This window comes from Felis catus, chromosome A3 (assembly GCF_018350175.1).
Source record: "Felis catus isolate Fca126 chromosome A3, F.catus_Fca126_mat1.0, whole genome shotgun sequence".
NCBI lineage: Eukaryota > Metazoa > Chordata > Mammalia > Carnivora > Felidae > Felis > Felis catus.
In genome coordinates this window covers 97,961,636-97,980,567 of record NC_058370.1, presented here as the reverse complement: position 1 = coordinate 97,980,567, position 18,932 = coordinate 97,961,636, and the positions used below count along the sequence as shown (strand labels likewise).

Below are 18,932 nucleotides of genomic sequence, written 5' to 3'. Positions count from 1 at the left end.
ATCTCCCTAAGATAAATACCACGAGTATAGGCTCACATAATACATATCTTTTATTCACACTCTTTGACACAATGTAATTTAACTTTTAGTTATGGGACTTTCTGATTAATGATTCTTCTATCATTACACTATAAACTCTAAGAAAGCTGGGGTTATTGTAAATGGTAGCTTAGCCTATAGTAGGTACAAATATTGGTAGAACAAAATTAACTATGGGCTCAGTGAAAGAGAATAAGTTAATGTTTTAAATCTTTATGTTATTCTCAAAATAAATCTCTAGCCCTTCTGAGCTCTCCTTAAAGGATGATACCCATTAAACATGTTAAAATGAAAGTACCGACATGACCAGTACAAAGTGAAGCATGAACCTCTTTCCTTATAATAATAGCTGTTAGTTTCCTGGCAGCTAAACTGTAGCAGGATTCTCACACAGAGTCGTGACACTGAGGCTTTTCTTTCCAGGAAGCAACTTTATTCCTGCCAACACCACTCAGTGGGGTTTGCACCTAAAGAACTGAGTGCTGAACACCACGTGGCATAGTTTTTTATATATATATTTTTACTACGTTGTCTCCCATATATGGTAACACACAAACATGCAGTCTAATTAAGTGGTCTCATGTTACAAGGTCATGAGGGATGTTGTCACGTATTTGTATAGCCAGGTTGCCTTGAGGTTTTTGTTTTTGTTTTTGTTTTTGTTTCTTTCCTTAGGAAGGTGACCCTACCACAAAACCACACCATGCAGTGAGCTTACTCCCAACTATCCCTCATGTTTATTTGATTCCACTTTTTTTTTCCCTTGGCCCATTATGCTCAGTGTTATATTAACTTTTAGTCTCATAGATTGAAGACACAGTAGCCGATGACTTCGACCAGTCCTTTCCATTTTCTTATCTTCAGAACTATACATATCAGTCATACCAAACATATTTAAAATTTTCATTTGTATAATGAAAGAATCCTGAATTATAATACTTCTTTAAAAAATTGACTGTTGCTGTTTTTGTTTGTTCTGGCTTATTTTACCACATCACTGTCTATTACAGATAGAATTGGGCACCCCCCAAATTCATATGTTGAAGCTTTAAACCCCAAATACCTCAAAATATGACTCTATTTTGAGATAGGGCCCTTAAAGAACATATTCAAAATGAATCCCTTAGGATGTTCCCTAATTCGATCTGACTGATGCCCTGATAAGAAGAGGTGATTAATGGGGCACCTAGGTGGCTCAGTCGGTTAAGCATCCAAGTTAGGCTGAGGTCATGATGTCATGGTTCATGGGTTCGAGCCCTGCATTGGGCTCTGTGATGACAGCTCAGAGCCTGGAGCCTGCTTCAGATTCTCTCTCTCTCTCTCTCTCTCTCTTTCTGCCCCTCCCCTGCTTGTGCTCTGTTTCTCAAAAATAAAGAAAATTAAAAAAAAAAAAGGGATTAAGACAAACCAAGATTCCAAGGGTGTTCCAGCACAGAGGGAATATCATGTGAAGAGGCAGCAAGAGAACAGCCATCTGCAAGCCAAGGGAAGTTACTGTTGCTGAAGCGACCCATATTTTTGTATGGTCTTATGGCAGTCCTTAAAAACTAAAACATTGTCCATGTGCTAACTCAGAAAGAAACCAAAAGGTTCTCTCTAATGATTTAGTTCTTTCTCCATCCACTTCATCTCATTAGTCATAAAGTACTCCTTACTCCATCACACAAAGCCTTTGGACTCTGCCTGTCTCTATTCCCCATGTCATGTTTTACTTGAGGTGCCCAGACATACCTCATCCTAACTACCTCCCAGAAGATATTCCCAATGCAACTATCCCTCAACTCCAGGTCATTTTTCAAAATGTCACCAATAATCATCCATGGAAAATGGAACTCTTTTCAATCCTTCCCCTCACTTCAAAGTTTTAATCAGTAATATTTTCTTTTAAAAATCTCCTTTGCCTATTTTCTCATTTATCAAAGAAAACCTTTCACAATTGGTCCCAGTCTTCCTTGAAATCTCATCTTTTTCCCCTTTCAAGTTCCTTCTCATATCAGACACCAATTTTAGAAACAGCCAATAGCATAAAAGTCTTCAAAATGTCACAGTTATTCATGTGACCAAGTTTTTTCTCATACCTTCTATGTCACCATTTGACTTCGCTAGAAATGTCACTACATATGTTATATAGTTCCCTATTCTTTAGCTAAGGGGGCCTTTTGCTTCATGCATTCCCATAAAAAGCCCCATTTTTCTTTTATATACAATACTCACTTCTCAGTTATAACTGTTCTTGCATACCTTTCTCCATAACCAATCTGTGAGCTCCTAAGAAACAAGGCACAGCATTGTTCTTTATTTTCTCAGATCCCTAATATAGTAGCTGAAACAATGAAAGAACACAATTCATATCCAACAAAGAAAATAAGAACAAAATTATATTGGGCAAAACTATTTTCTCAGAGTATTCATATTGGTGGCACAGTCAATATGTTAACTCCTGTCCCTTTATTACCAGCGTCAGGCTGGGTTCAAGCATTATATTAAGAAAGAGTGAAGAGGTGTGCAAAGGATTAGTAATACATAGGTCCAATTATATTTATTATCACATAGTTCTTTGTATAAAAACTTTCCAATATGCTGTGGTTGAAAGCTCTGTTCCCATAACACAGAAGGTACAACTAGAGGGTGGTGTGGAAGTAAAGCATGCTCACAGATGAGCTGCGTTAGTCAACGCCTACCATGATGGTGTTGCAACAAAATGAAATCTCAAAAATTCAGTAATAAATTATATAAGAGTCTGCAGGTTTCATGTGGTGGCTCTTCTCCAGGATGTTCATCAAATTATGTCTAATCCTTGTGTGTTTCATTCTGGGTCTAGGCTAAAGCAACAATCCTTCTTTCACATTCCAGTAGTCCACACAAGTCACATAGTCAAACCAGAATCAGTACAATCTAACACAAGGGTTCTGACATTCACAGTTTACTGAAAAGGGCAATATGCTTTTTCTGCATTCCTAGTTGCACTGTAATTGGACCTGAATGCTTCCTATGGACAGTTCTTCATTGTAAATATGGTCAAGATATTACTAAGCTGTTTGAATCAAAACCAGCAACACAAGAAAAATAAATACATTGCTTTTTCTGGTCAAATTCTCTAACTTAGGAAACTTAAGGAGAAAGTCTAATAAAACTTGAGGTTGATGGGACACCTAGATAGCTCAGTTGGTTAACTGTCCTACTCTTGATTTGGGCTCAGGTCATGATCTTATGGTTTATGAGTTAGAGCCCCACGTTCAGCTCCCAGCTCCATGCTGACAGTGCGGAGCTTGCTTTGAATTCTCACTCTCTCCTCTCTCTGCCCCTCTCTTGCTCATGCTCTCTCACTCTGTCTCTTAAAATAAATAAACTTAAAAAAAAACTTAGGTTGATGAATGTGTATAATACCATATGTATTATTAATGTTCAGTGAGGGGTAAGAATACGGCAAATACTACTCATAGGTAGCTTGAAGAATTTGACTTTTAACTAGTTATTGGTAAGGATTATCTCAAAGCCAATGGTCCGCATACAAGAACTATGTTTCTGCATACAAAGAGACATGTTTATAACAAAATAAATAAATCATCACAATACTTCTTTGTGCAGGGAACATAATTAAAAATACATACACATCAACTTTTATTAAATAAAGAGCTTATGGCACTAAACCAAACATTACATATTGGTAATATGGTATTTTTTCACATTTTTGTAAAAATAAGATGAGATGTGTTGCTTTTAATTAAAACCTTAGCCCAGATACTAAACCAGTTAGGAAATGGAGGCTGGCATGGGCTACCTTGAAAATGGAATCATATGTCTGCACTAAGCATATGACTTGCACTTCGGCATGTTGGAAAATGAATTTTAATGATCAGAAATACCTCATTAGGTATTATTCAGAATGTCAGATATTGTATGAGTTATCCAGAAGTAAATTGACCACATTAGTCTGAATATAAACCATAAAAATCACTTATAACCACTAGTTTTATATATACAACCTTTTGATATTTTCTTAAAATGAACAGTACCTAAAATACTGAGAAAAGAGCCCAACATTTAGAAATATAGCTCATTTCAGTAAGCCATGTAAAAGAGCAGAAGAAGCAAAATGACTTTTTAAAATTGCTTTAAAATATGTAAGTTTTTTACGAATATTGCATTCATTCTGATATCGCATAGAATTGTACAAGTCTACAGAATCTGCACAAACCTAAACACAGTAACACAATCCAAGAAGTGTTTTGTAAGAAAATGTGTCAATTACAGAGGAAGATCAATACCATGGAGCTCTACGGCAGATCATTTTTTTACTATTTATAACTTTAAAAATGTTTCAAATAGCAGCAAGACAGCAGAATGACAAAGATCTGTATGTTTAAAGATGGTAATTTGTTCAAATAAGTCCTTGGAGAGCTAGCAAATAATTCTTTTATTTAATATGACTTGTTTTATTGATGTTCATAAAATTTCTATTGCTCTTTCTTAAAGACTACCTTTGTGCTAATTAATTTGGTGGCTCAATTCACCAAATGACATTATTCAATCCTGTGTGCAACTTGGATTACTGAAGGGAAATGAAGTGAAAGGAAAGTTGAAAGTCATAGGAAAAAATTGGCTTCATCCAACAACCAGGAACACATGGGGGGGGCGGGGAATCTTAAGTATTGCCATTAAGTTTTTTAAAAATAAAAAAAATGTATTAAGAATTAAAAAGAAGAATCAATTGGGATTAACTATCTGATAGAGCAAAAGAGAGGGAGACAGAATTTTAAGTTTTATAATATGGCCATTAAAAGGAGAAAGATGAAATGTGGGTGGAGTCAAGTTGTACCAAGAATAGAAAGTGTAGAGAAAGGAAGGAAACTGTATGAAGTTATAGATACAGAGAAAAATAGAGAAGGTACATAGGAAGGCAACACCAGTCCAGGAGTGCTGGGGGAGGCAGACAGGACTTCTTACTGACTCAGACAACAGGGTTTTAGTCACTTCCAACCTTTTACATACTATGGTGGTAAAGCTTTGCCTATTGTCTTTGAACTTTGAAAGTATTTATCATCCAAAGCCATTTTCATGTTTCAGTAACTTTACAAAAAGTTCTTAAAACATAATTTCATGGGATGTTGGATGTTCTGTATAAACTGAATTTTTTTTTTTTTTTGTATGTTGGAACTTTAAAATTCTGTCTACTGGTAAAGTTAGAGAAATCACAGTTTGGCTTAATTGCAAAACCTTCCTTGTAACCTAATAATTTTGCTTGAAAGTTAACGTGATCTACACTTATTTGTCCTTAGATGTGAATAAAACTTCCCCACAGAACATCAGAGATAAGAGGCTCTCTCTGCACCCCTAGCTTGTATCCTTTCCAGCTCCTTTAAGCCAATCATGTGAAGAAACTGTGGTTGGATGGTGACCTGCATGCATAAAATTGACTGGATAATAAGTAGACTCTTGTTTCCTGTCAATCTGCCTATGTTTCCTGGGATCTTTATCACTGAAGTCACTGACATACTCTGTTCATGGTAGTCATTCTTGAAATTTTGGGTCATGTATATTTGAGCAGAAGCTATGGAAATTCTATCCACAGGAATTTTCAAAGTCATCAGAGAAGAATGCCCAACCTACAGGCTTAGGTATATTTCATATTTTAATATAATCCTGATATCCCATAAAATCTTCCTGATTTCCCTTCTTAATCCTGATAGGTTTTTGTGGAGATGGCTCTTCTGCCTTCTGAAGACCTCAGCTTCCTGAATCTGTCTGCTGGCAATCTTCTTCCCTGGAGCTGGATTCTAATCAGCATTTCTACTCCACTGGCTTGTAACATGCAGTGGATGAAGGGCTACTCATGACTTCTGAATGCTGGATGGGCTTAATGGTTGCCTCTTGGGAATCAGTGCAACCTATGACAATAGACTTCAGTTCTATCTTGAACATTCCTATACTCGCCTCAGTACCATCTTATGCTCTAGAGTAATGATTCTTAAACTATTGGTGATAAAAGACCTCCTCCCCGTGAATGTCAATTGGTCATGTTTAAATAATTTTTACAGAACAAGGCAAAATTAAATTACTCTTAAAATGAAAGACAAAAGATAAAACTACAGAAAATACAAATCTATGTTTTTTTATTATTAGATTCATCATACATAATTGTGTCATATTGCTATAAAAACATATGAATCTTTAAATATAAGTTTGCAGTTCAGTAATTGCCCATGGAGGAAATTTTGAGTAGCAGTGCTCTATACAGGCTCAAGCCTTTCCTTAGGGTCTTGACTGTAAAAATGTACTTATTTGAAACATGGAGTTTGAATTCAGTCACGTGATTTTAATTTAAATAATTTTAAAATTAAAATTTAAAGCAATTGTTCAAAAAAAGGAATTTAATTCAACACATTTGTACTGGATTCTGTACAGCTTTTATTTGGTATGCTCATATGTGGACTTTGTTCTTTTAAGTACATCTGCATGTATATTTCAAATGTTCACTTTTATGTATATGAACACATACATGCAGCAGAGCTAGAACAGGTTCATGCAAACACAGTGTGCTTTTCACTTTACAAACCACAGGCAACATCGTAACTAAGAAAAAGTGGTCTTCCTTGCATCCAATGTGCCTGTGTTCTCTGCGATCTAATCTTTTTTTTTTTTTAATATTTTTAATGTGTATTCATTTGTGAGAGACACAGAGAGACAGGCCATGAGTGGGGGAGGGACAGAGAGAGAGAGACAGACAGACAGACAGACAGAATCCAAAGCAGTCTCCAGGTTCTGAGCTGTCAGCACAGAGCCTGATGCAGGGCTTGACCCCTTTGACCACGAGATCATGACCTAAGCCGAAGTATGACACAAAAGTCAACTGAGCCTCCCAGGTGCTCCTCTGTGATCTAATCTTCACTTGCCCACTTCCCCAGACTCACACTTAGGTCTAATACCTCCCGTTCTATTCTTGACATCCTTATAACAATCTTTTTAGCATAAGGCATTTGAGGAAAACTTTCTCTGTAAAGTATAAATTAGTAATGATTACAGGTAACATTTTTTGGATACCTGCTCTGTGTCAGCTACTGTTGTAAGGTCTTTATACCTACTTAATTTATCCCTATAACATGTGTCATACGAAGGACAAGATCAAGATTTTTAAAAGGGAGGTTAAATAAATTGTACAAGGTTACGCACTTGGGAGTGGCTGACCTGTGACCTGAGCCCAAGCTTTATGGACAGACATTATGACCCCACCAATGATATAATAATATGTCATATTTCCCAGGCCTATCTATGCTTTTAGAGAAGATAAAATCTTAGTGAAAATAATAATATAAAGGCTTATTGCTAAATATCTTTATTTCAAACACAGAAACATAACTCAAATTCATTTTCAAGAAGACAAAAATAAATAAATAAAAGGAAAAACTACCTTAGAATATAACTGGATCCAGGATATAAATGTTAATATCAGGGCTCTACCTATTTCCCTGGTTTTTCTTCCCCATCTAATGGCTTCTATCACAGATGGGAGGGTATCAAGGGACTGTATCCTTTCATTTCTCAGAAAACATAACTCCACTGCACTTCTTAAATTTAATAACAACTTCAAGAACATCCTAGGGATGACCTGACCGAGCATAGATGATATTACCATTTCTGCAATGCTCACTGAAAGTAGGAGATGAAATATTCTGATTGGCTGGATCTGAGTCACATAACTCCCTTCACTCTGACCCTCTTTCAGTGCCCTGTGAAGCATGAAGACCTGAAGACATTCAGGCAGCCAACATCATCTTTTTTTTTTTTTTTTTTTTTTTTTGTAGATGTTCACTGTTATCTATATGCGTAAGAACTGTTACCTATATGGAGCTAGTTTTTCAACATACAATACGATAGCATACCAAACAGATTTGATATTAAATAGTTACTCTGAGGAAAACCAGCCACTAAATGATGGTTAATGGAACATAAGACCACCAGATTCATAACACATGGTCTTTCCAATATGCTATAAAGAGAATCCCTTACTTAAAACTCATTCTGTTTTTTCAAAATATATTCTGTAACAGAGGTTTACAAACCATAGCCTGAAAGCCAAATCTAACCCACCAACTGCTCTGTGAATAGGATGTTATTAGAACACATCACACTCATTTGTTTATATATGCCATATGTATGCCTTTTTCTAACTCTTCAAAAACAGACCTGAGTAGTTTTTCAACAGAAACTATAGTATCCACAGAGCCTAAAATACTTCCTGTCTGGCCTTTTACAGAATTACCAAAAAAAAAAAGTTTTCTGACTTCTGTTTATGAGACAAGTTACAAAAAAAGTAGTTAAACTACAGAATTTGGGGGAGAGGCATAAACAGATATCAAATATTAGGCTTTCAATGGCAAGGCTCTATTTAATGTAGAGAAAATTGTATCAGACATTCCACTATGATCTATTACTGACGTATATTCAAATAAACTATCCTTTTCCTTAGCCCATGTCTGTCAAGCCATCACGTTGACAATGTTTTAACTTCTATAAAGTTCCACCCCCAGGGGAAGAACTGCTTACTGTACAGTTATGGCTATTTCGGTCTTCCTCACACTTAAAATTTTCACAGTAAAATTTCTTAACAGGAATTCTGCTGATACATTTTTTTTAAAGAATCCTGAAGGAAACAAAATCTGAATATCATTTTTATGTTCAATAAATGATTTCCAATAATTATAAGCAAAACAAATTGAACTTTATTAAGGAACATGAAAAGTGTGAGACAAGGCAGATAGTAGCGGCTGCCAGAGCAGAAAAAGTGAACTGATTGGAGAAAGTGGAAAAAATGAAGAAGGAAACTAGCATTTAACGACTGCCTGCTCTGTGTCAGGCACTTTTTATGGCATGTAATTTATTTTTCACAGTTGCTTAGCAAGGGAAGACATTTTCTTTCTTTTTCTGAAAATAAGAAAACTGAGATTCATAAACATTAAGTTACATGTCACAGTGGTAAGTGTTGAGCGGGGCCATGTGAGAACAAAGCTCTACTTTCTCCAAGACTGTAATCTGGGAAATGAATTGCTCAATTTCCTTCACCTTTGATTTTAAGAGTCTGAGCTACGGATAAGGAAAAAGAAAAAGAAAGAAAAAAACAAGCAAAGAAACAAAAAACAGGCAGACTAAGTGTTTCTGTCCTTTTTTGAACAAATATCCTACTTCCTAGGAAACTGCTTTTAGATCTCATTAGACAGCAGAGATTTCAATGACACCTAATTTTCCTAAGTATGTAATACATAAAAGTGGCTGCTGTTCGGTGTACTGAAAACAACAAATGACAAATACAACAGTATTGTACCAGTTATTTGTAAGTACTTGGTATATACCATCCATTAAGAATTATGTATTAGTCTTAAGGCACTGGCTTAGTGCAATGTTCTATGTACTTAACATGCATTAAATCCTGTAAATGACAATGAAACACTATCTACTAATATCCTCAATTTACAGACAAGAAAACAGAGTCTGAGAGAAAAGCGAGTGACGTGCTTACAGTAAAATTGGCTGGTGAGCAGCTAATAAGAGGCTAAATTGTGAGCCACTGTGTCTGAAACACTATGCTACACTGCTTTCCCTGTACAAGCTTTTCAAGTAACATAGTCATTTATTGAAAAATAAATATTCAGTGCAAACTGGTGCACCACTGGGAAGAGCATGGGAAATTAAAAATATAACTACTATATGATCCAGTAATTTCACTACTGGGTATTCACTCGCAAAATACAAAAATACTAATTTAAGAAGATACATGCACCCCTATGTTTATCTGCAGCATTATTTACAATAACCAAATTATGGAAGCAGACCAAGTGTTCACTGAGAGATGAATGGATAAAGAAGATTTGGGGTGTATGTGTGTGTGTGTGTGTGTGTGTGTGTGTGTGTATACACATATAAGTATACACAAATGGAATATTTCTCACCCATAAAAAAGAATGAAATCTTGCCATTTGCAACACTATGAAAGGATCCAGAGTGTATAATCCTAAGTGAAATAAGTCAGAGAAAGATAAATACCATATGATTTCATTCTTATGTGGAATTTAAGAAATAAATTAAAAAATTACAAACCCAAAAACAGACTCTTAATTGTAGAGAAGAAACTGATGGTTGCCAGAGGGGCAGTGGGGGGAGGATGGGTGAAATAAGTGAAGGGGATTAACAGTATACTTATGAGTACTGAGTAATGTAGAGAATTGTTGAATCACTATATCATATAACTGAAAGTAATATAACACAGAATGCTAACTCTACTGGATTTAAAATTATATATATTATGTATATAATCCCCCTTTCCATCTACCAGATCCTGCCATGCTAAATTTCTAAATATACTGGTGAGCTTCTTGAAGGCAGGAATTTAGAATTGTTTATTCTCACTGTTATATTTCCATTAGCAACAGAACACGGGATTCATAAAAAGAACTTCATTTGCTCCTGAACTCATACATATGTATACACATACATATATACATATATATGGATCACATATGCATATACACATACAACATATATTTCAATATATTTTATAAATTGTTACAGGTAAATAAACATATCAATAAAATCTTTAAAATTCAAGAAGAGAAGGAAGGAAAACCACAATCTAGCAATTCAAATATTCAAACAGGAGGTAATTTTAAGACACTCAAAAATTAAATCATTCAATTTGTAGAGGCAAACTACACAGGAAGAAAATATTGGTAAGTATGGGTTTTTGGGTCCGTTTCTGTCTCACAGGCTTTCCTGAGAGTGTAATTTGAGTATCTGGGTCATTATAAGAGATAACAAGTAAAATGTCTAAATAACAGACACTGGAAATTTTATCTTTGACTTCAAATAGTTTAAACTATACCACATATTTATATTTTCCAGTTTATTTTCTCATTCAATCACCAAAGCTTTTGGAAATCAGTACTAAAATTTGCCTGTGCCCATCTGTCTCCTTTTTGTTAGGCTACTAAGGTACCCCCAAAAATGATTTTTATGGTCAATTAAAGGCAAAATCAAGATAAAATTCTGTATTAATGATATGTATATATAATTTTGCTATGTGTGAATGCTATAAAATTTTAATATTATAATTATGGTATAAATTGCTTGCTCGAATAAAGAAGAATAGCTAGCAACTAACAGAAATTTCTAAACACGAAAGCTAATTTTCCATAGTTGAAGTCAATGCTATAAAATCAACTCCACTTTTCATGCATTGAATTTCATCTTACCAAAATATATGTAGAAGTCCTAACCCCTGGTAACTGTGAATGTAAACTTATTTGGAAATAGTATCTTTGCAGGTGTAATTAAGATGAGGTTACACTGGAGTAGGGTGTACCCTTAATCCAGTATGACAGGTGTCATAAAAACAGGAGAGAGACACAGAGAAAGACATACAAACATAGGAGAATGCCAGAAGAAGATATGGACACACAAAAAGGCCATGTGATCATGAAGGTAGATAGAGATTGGAGTAACACAGGCCCAAATCAGGAAACACCAAAGACTGCTGTCAACCACCAAAAGCTAAGAGAGAACAGGGTTCTGCTCACCTGATTTCAGACTTCTTTTTTCCAGTCATGTAAATGATAAATTTTTGCTGTTTTACACCACTCAGGTCATGGTTATCTCTTACAACAGCCCTACAAAATTAACAACCAATGGTTTTGTTGGCTTAATGCTCAGAACCAGTCATGTTTGCTAAGCATCTTCTTCACTGATTCTTATCCTGTAAAAATATACAAAGTTTTGCCCACAAGTGTACTTTTCTTTTAACAAACACTTATTTCTTAATGATGTATCTTTGTTTGGGACTACATTTTACTAATTTTATTGTTCTTTCTGGAGTTCACATTGTGGATAAAACTTCTGATTTTTCCATACATGTCTGTGGCATCATCAGGTTTATTCTTTTCATTTTTCTTAGAGACAGCCATCATTTAAATACAGTGGTTTTGTTGGTATTGATTTCACTAAGTCAGCCTGCTCCAAAGACTCTACTCCCCAAATGTGAAAAATTCAGAAAATGAAATAACCAAAGCTGAAAATTCTCTGATAATAAGTATCATCTGGTGCTCTTAAAGTTCTCGACAGAGAATACACATCATAGAATAAATCTCAGAACAGTGGTCCATTTCTAATTTTAGTATTTTTTTCACCTTTTAAAATAATGTACACTGAGAAAAGTACATTTGGTTAAATCTATACATTAACAAATAATTTGAAATCTAATATCTGTCCAAACAACTACTCAGATAAAAAACCGCCAGAATTGCGTAAGTGTCAATGAGCATTTCTTGGCTTGTTGCAACCTACTCTTATTCTGTCATTAATAACTACTAGCCTGAAATTTTAAAAATTTTTTAAACTTTGGTTTTGTTCGGGCCACCTGGATGGCTCAGTAGGTTGAGTGTCTGACTCTTGATTTTGGCTCAGGTCACGATCTCATGGTCCTGATATCAAGCCCCACCTTGGGTTCCATGATGAGCTTGGAGCCTGCTTTGGATTCTGTCCCCACCATCTCCTTCTGCCCCTCCATTGCTTGCACACACACTCTCTCTCTCTCTCAAAAATAAAAATACTAAAAAAATGGGGTGCCTGGGTGGCTCAGTCGGTTGAGCATCCGACTTCAGCTCAGGTCATGATCTCACAGTCTGTGGGTTTGACCCCCGCATCAGGCTCTGTGCTGACGGCTCAGAGCCTGGAGCTTGCTTCGGATTCTGTGTCCCTCTCTCACTCTGCTTCTCCCCTGCTCATGCTCTCTCTCTCTCTCTCTCTCTCTCTCTCTCTGAGAATAAATAAAACATTTAAAATAAATAAATAAAAATTAAAAAATATATATAAATATAAATATTTTTCTTTTTAAATTCCAGTATAATTAACATAAAGTGTTACATTAGTTTTACATATATAACATAGTGATTCAACAATTCTATAAATTACTCAGTGCTCATCACTTTAAGTGTACTCTTAATCCCCTTCATCTATTTTACCCATCCTCAACCTATCTCCCCTTGGTTACCATCAATTTGTTCTCTACAGTTGAGTCTATTTTTTGTTTCTCTCTTCTTTTTCTCTGATCATTTGTTTTGTTTCTTAAACTCCATTTAACAGTGAAATAATATGGCATTTGTCTTTCACTGACTTACTTCACTTACCATTATACCCTTAAGATCAATCTATGTTTTTGCAAATAAAAAGATTCTGTTCTTTTTGGGGGCTGAGGAATATTCCATTGTGTGTGTGTGTGTGTGTGTGTGTGTGTGTGTGTGTGTGTACCACTTCTTTACCCATTCATCTCTTGATCTCTTGATAGACACTTGGGTTGCTTCCATAATTTGGCTATTATTGTAAATAATGCTGCAATAAACACGGGGGTACATATATCTTTTCAAATCAGTGTTTTCATATACTTTGGGGAAATACCCAACAGAATTTTTGGATCATATGGTTTGTTTGTTTGGTTGGGTTTTTTTTGAGGAATCTCCATACTGTTTGCTACAGTGATCACTTCTTGGCCTTTTGGCTAGTATCAACTATTTGCTACAGTGGCTACAATTGTTTGCACTACAGTGCATGGTTCTTCTTTCTCCACACCCTGACCAACACTTGTTTCTTGTGGTTTTGATTTTAGCCCTTCTGACAGGTGTGAGGTAATATCTCATTGTGGTTTTGATTTGCACTTCTCTTATGATTAAGTGATGCTGAACATCTTTTCATGTGTCTGTTGACCATCTGTAAGTCCTCTTTGGAAAAATATCTGCTCATGTCTTTTGTCCATTTTTAGTTGGATTACTTGGTTTTCGGTGTTTGAGTTGTGTAAATTCTCTATATATTTTGAATACTAACCCTTTACCTCATATGTCATTTGCAAATATCTTCTCCCAGTCAATAGGCTATCTTTTAGTTTTATTGATTGTTTCCTTCGCTGTGCAGATTTTTATTTGGGTGTAGTACCAATAGTTTATTTTTGCTTTTGTTTCCCTTGCCTCAGGAGACATATCTCTATAAAGATGTTACTACAACTGATGTGAGAGAAATTACTGCCTGTGCTCTTTTCTAGGATTTTTATGGTTTTAGTTTTCCCAGTAAGGTCCTTAATCCATTTGGAGTTCATTTTTGTGCATGGTATAAGAATGTGGTCCAGTTACCTTCTTTTGTATGTCCAGTTTTCCCAGAACCATTTGTTGAAGAGACTTTTTCCTATCCCGTGTTATTGCCTACTTTACCAAAGATTAAGTGACAACATTATCATGGGTTTATCTCTCGGCTTTCTCTTCTGTACCATTGTTCTATATGTCTATTTTTGTGCCAGTATCATGGTGTTTTAATTACTACAGCTTTGCAGTATATCTTGAAATGTGGGATTTAAGATACTCCCAGTTTTGTTCTTTTTCAAGACTGCTTTGGCTATTCACCATCTTTTGTACCTCCATACAAATGTTAGGATCATTTGTTCTAGTTCTTTGAAAAATTATGTTGGTATTTTGATAGAGACTGAATTATATCTGTAGATCTTTGGGTAGGATGGGCATGTTAACAATATTTGTTCTTCCAGTCCATGAGCATGGGATATTTTTTCATTTGTTTCTGTCACCTTTAATTTCTTTCATCCATGTTTTATACTTTTCAGAGTACAGATCTTTCACCCCCTTGGTTAAATTTATTCCTAAGTATTTTATTCTTTTTGGTACAATTGTAAATGAAAGTTTTCTTAATTTCTCATTCTGCTGCTTCATTATTAGTATATAGAAATCCAACAAATTTCTATATATTGATTTTGTATCCTGAGACTTTTCTGAATTGATTTATCAATTATATCAGTTTTTTGGTGGAGTCTTTAGGGTTTTCCATATACAGTATCATGTTTACTGCAAACAGTGAAAGTTTTACTTCTTCCTTACCAATCTGGATGCCTTTTATTTACTTTTTCTTTCCTGAATGCTAGCCTGAATTTTAAAATGATAATTTATTTGCTTTCCTATATGTATATCACACAGCAATATCATTTACTTTGCAACAGATTGCCTTTCTCAAAGATTACTGCAACATTATTTCTTCTCCTAGATGTTCTTCTACTATGCAATTTTTGCCACTCTGTTATCAAAACTTAGAAGGTAATTCCTCTCCTGTAAATGTGGACCTGCCTATGTAGCTCATATGTAATCAAATGATGCTACGTGCCTCCCCAGGCTTTGTGAGAAATCTTGTAGCTTCTGCATTGGTCATTTTAAACATTTGTCTCCAAAATACAACCTGTTGGAAGACTTTCACAATCCAGCACAATGTTTTGAGAAGCCTAAGACAGATGAATGAGGCATTCCAATCAATTGCTGCAACTGAGCTCAGTCTTAGAGTATGCTGACCAACTGTATGCCCAAGAGAGGTCTGGTATTGACAATTAAATCCTGCGTTTTGGGAACCCTCTCAGTTCCAGGTAAACTAGAATTGCTGGTCAACTTATTCTAGACTCATCCCAGCCCAGACATCAAAAATTTGAGTGAATAGTCCTCTAGATGATTACAGCTGCCATGATCCAAAATACAAATCACCCACAACTCTTCAAATCTTCTCAGCTGAAGCTTCAGACTTAGTGAAGTAGAAAAAAAAAGTTTATCTTCCCCCACTCTTCTTGAATTATTGACTTACATAATTTATAAGATAAAAAAACAGGTTTTTTATGTCATTTGAGTTTGGGGTACTTTGTTACAGTGTAATACATGAGAAAAATGTTTAAAACGGTCCTTGAAATTCTTAAGATTTTATTTTTAAAGAAGCTCTACACCCAACGTGGTGCTCCCACTTACAACCTTGAGATCAAGGTTGCATACTTTACCAACTGAGCCAGCCAGATGGCGCTATTTTTGAAATTTTTATAAATAACATAATTTGTGTTTCTTGTGCCTTCACTTTTTTGCATAAAAAATGATTAACAAATTTGAAGATACACAAGATATTTGAGAAAAAATATACACATATATGTATATATACATATATACATACACATACATATAAAACTATATATACGACAGTAAACTATATATATGTATATATATATACATATATATATATGATACATATATGACAGTAAATAATGACAGAGGGGTTACTTATTCAAGAAGACATAAACATCCTAAATGTTTATGCACCCAACAACTGAGTGTATGGATACAAGAGGCAAAATTCATTAGAACTCAAGAAAAAATCAAATATACTATTATAGCTGGAGAATTCAAAACCTCTCTTTCAGTAATGATATATCCAGCAGAAAGAAAATCAGTGATACAGTTGAACTAAATGGCATAATTGATAAACTGGATCTAATTAACATATATATTATATTCTATCCAACAACAAAGTAATACAAAGTTTTCAAGTTCACATGAACATTCACCAAGATAGATCACATGTTGTTTCAGAACATTTCAAGACATTTGAAAGAAAAGAAACCATACAAAATGTGTTCACAATCCACAATGGAGTTAAAAACAAATAAACAAACAAACAAACAAACAAAAAACAGTAATAGAAAGACATCTAGAACCCTAATATCTGGAGATTAAATGAAACACTTATAAATAACACATGGATCAAAGAAGAAGTATCAGAAGAAATATTAAAATATTTAAAGTAAATGAAAATTTAAAACTTAACAATATTTACAAGATGCAAAGAAAATAGTGATTAAATGAAAATCTATAGCATTAAATGTTCACATTTTAAAAGAAGAGGGACCTAAAACAAAAATATTGTTTCAATCATTGTACAACACATAAATTGCAACAGTTAAACCTAAAGCTAGCAGAAAAAGAGAAATAATAAAATGTAGAGCAGAAATTTATAGAACTGAAAACAATAAAGAAGAAAAATCAACAAAACCAAATCCTAGGGTTTTGTGTTTTGTTTTTTGTTATTTTTTTCTGATTTTATTTGTTTGTTTATAAGAAATAAAAATGATAAAGTCCCCAGTCAGGCTACACAAGAAATTGAGAAGAGAAAGATTACCAATATGGTATTGAAAGGTCTCCATGACTAATACCATGCATATTAAGACTACACTAAAGGAATACTACAACCAACATTAAGCCCATAATTTTGGTGACTTAGATGTAATGGATCTATTACTTGGCAATTGTCAAAACTCACATAAAGAGAAATAAATAATCTGAATAAGTATACATATTTTAAGTACATTAATCAATAATAAATAACCTTCTAAAAGAATCAGGCCCAGGTGATTTTACTAGTGAATTCTTTCATTCACTTAAAGAAATTATACCAATTTTCCACATTCTCTTCTAGAAAATAGGGTGACATTTTCCAATTCGTTCTTCTCTAGTGAATAGAGGAACACTTTCCAATTCATTCAATGAGGCCAGCATTACCCTATTGTTAAAACCAGATAAAGACATTTAAAAGAGAGAGAGAGAGGGAGAGAGATAGAGAAAGAACTGGCAAATATCTTTCATAAATACAGATAAAAATATTCTCCACTAAGAAGCAGCAAATCCAAATCCACAATTTAAAAACAATGTTCATACATAACAACAAATGGGAATTATTCTCGGTTTGCTAGGGTATTTTATTATTTAAAAATCAATGTAATACTGGGGAGCCTGGGTGGTTCAGTGGGTTAAGTGTCTGAATCTTGATTTCAGCTCAGGTCATTATCTATCAGTTCCTGGGATCAAGCCCATACTGGGTTCCTTGCTAACAGTGCAAAGCCTCCTTGGAATCCTCTCTCTCCCTCTCTTTCTCTGTCCCTCCCCTGCGCGCATGCTCTCTGTCTCTCTGCCCACCTTCTCCCTCTCTCATACACACAAACACACAAATAAACATTAAAAATCAATGTAATACAGCATGTGGATACATAATTGAAAAAATGTATAATCATATACATTGAAGCAGAAAGAACAGGTGACACAATCCATCATCTATTTATGACCAAAAACTTTTAGCAATGTATGGATAGAGCCTAACATTCATAAGTGGATAAATAACACCCATGAAAAACCTATCACTAACTTCATACTTAACTGTGAATAAATGAACACTTAACCCCTAAGTTCAAAAACAAGACAAGGATGTGCTCCCTCACTATTCCTATTCACCATTACACTGGGTTTGTTAGCTAAAGCAATCCTACAAGAAAATGAAATGAAATGTAAGCAAACTGGAAAAACACATAAAACTGATTTTATTCACAAAAGACAATATTATCTAAGTAGAAATTCCAAGAATCAACATGAAAAACCAACAACGTCCCAGAACCAATAAGTGAATATAGCAATGAAGGCTGCAAAAGTAATACAGAAAAATCAAATGTTTTCCTCTATATCAGTAATGAAAATTTGAAGCAGGAAAAAAACAAGACAAAAATAATGCCATTTGCAGTGGTCTCAAAAAAAGGGTAAAATTATTTATGAATCTATCAAAATATGTACAGAAACCAATGCACAAAAATCACACAAAATGCAGATTCAGAAAAATTGTGGCACACTTTTTGTTTTAATTGATATCTTTTTAGAGCAGGTCTAGGTTTAGATAAGATTTTGGCTGAAAGTACAAAGTTCCCAAACACACCCTCAAACCCAAAGATTCTGCTATCATTAACATCTTGCAGTACTGTGGTTTATTTGTTACAATTGATGCACCAATATCAATACATTATTATTAACCGCCACAGTTAATCTTCAGTGTATTGAACATTCTATGTGTTTTGACAAATGTATGATAACAAGTATTCACCATGACAGTGTCACAGAGAATAGTTTCACTGCCCTAAGTGTCCCCTGTGTTCTACCTAGTCATCCCTTCTTCCCTCTTTCAAACCCTTGGCAACCACTGGTAGGACTATTGTCTCCATAGCTTTGCCTTTT

General features: G+C 34.6%; 1 protein-coding gene and 1 long non-coding RNA gene across 4 annotated transcripts in view; one reads left to right on the top strand and one right to left on the bottom strand.

The window, feature by feature from the left end:
* The window catches only part of LOC101083672 (ADP-ribosylation factor-like protein 5A), a 761,586-nt gene that overhangs the window by 655,518 nt on the left and 87,136 nt on the right, over positions 1-18,932 (bottom strand). The gene's annotated exons all lie outside the window — the stretch shown is intronic.
* The window catches only part of LOC123384516, a 71,718-nt gene continuing 63,282 nt past the window's right edge, over positions 10,497-18,932 (top strand). Inside the window, exon 1 of one of the 2 annotated variants that reach the window (XR_006595699.1) lies at positions 10,497-10,760. This is a non-coding gene — a long non-coding RNA (uncharacterized LOC123384516). The remainder of the gene's footprint in view (positions 10,761-18,932) is intronic. The other variant, XR_006595698.1, reaches the window with a different exon arrangement.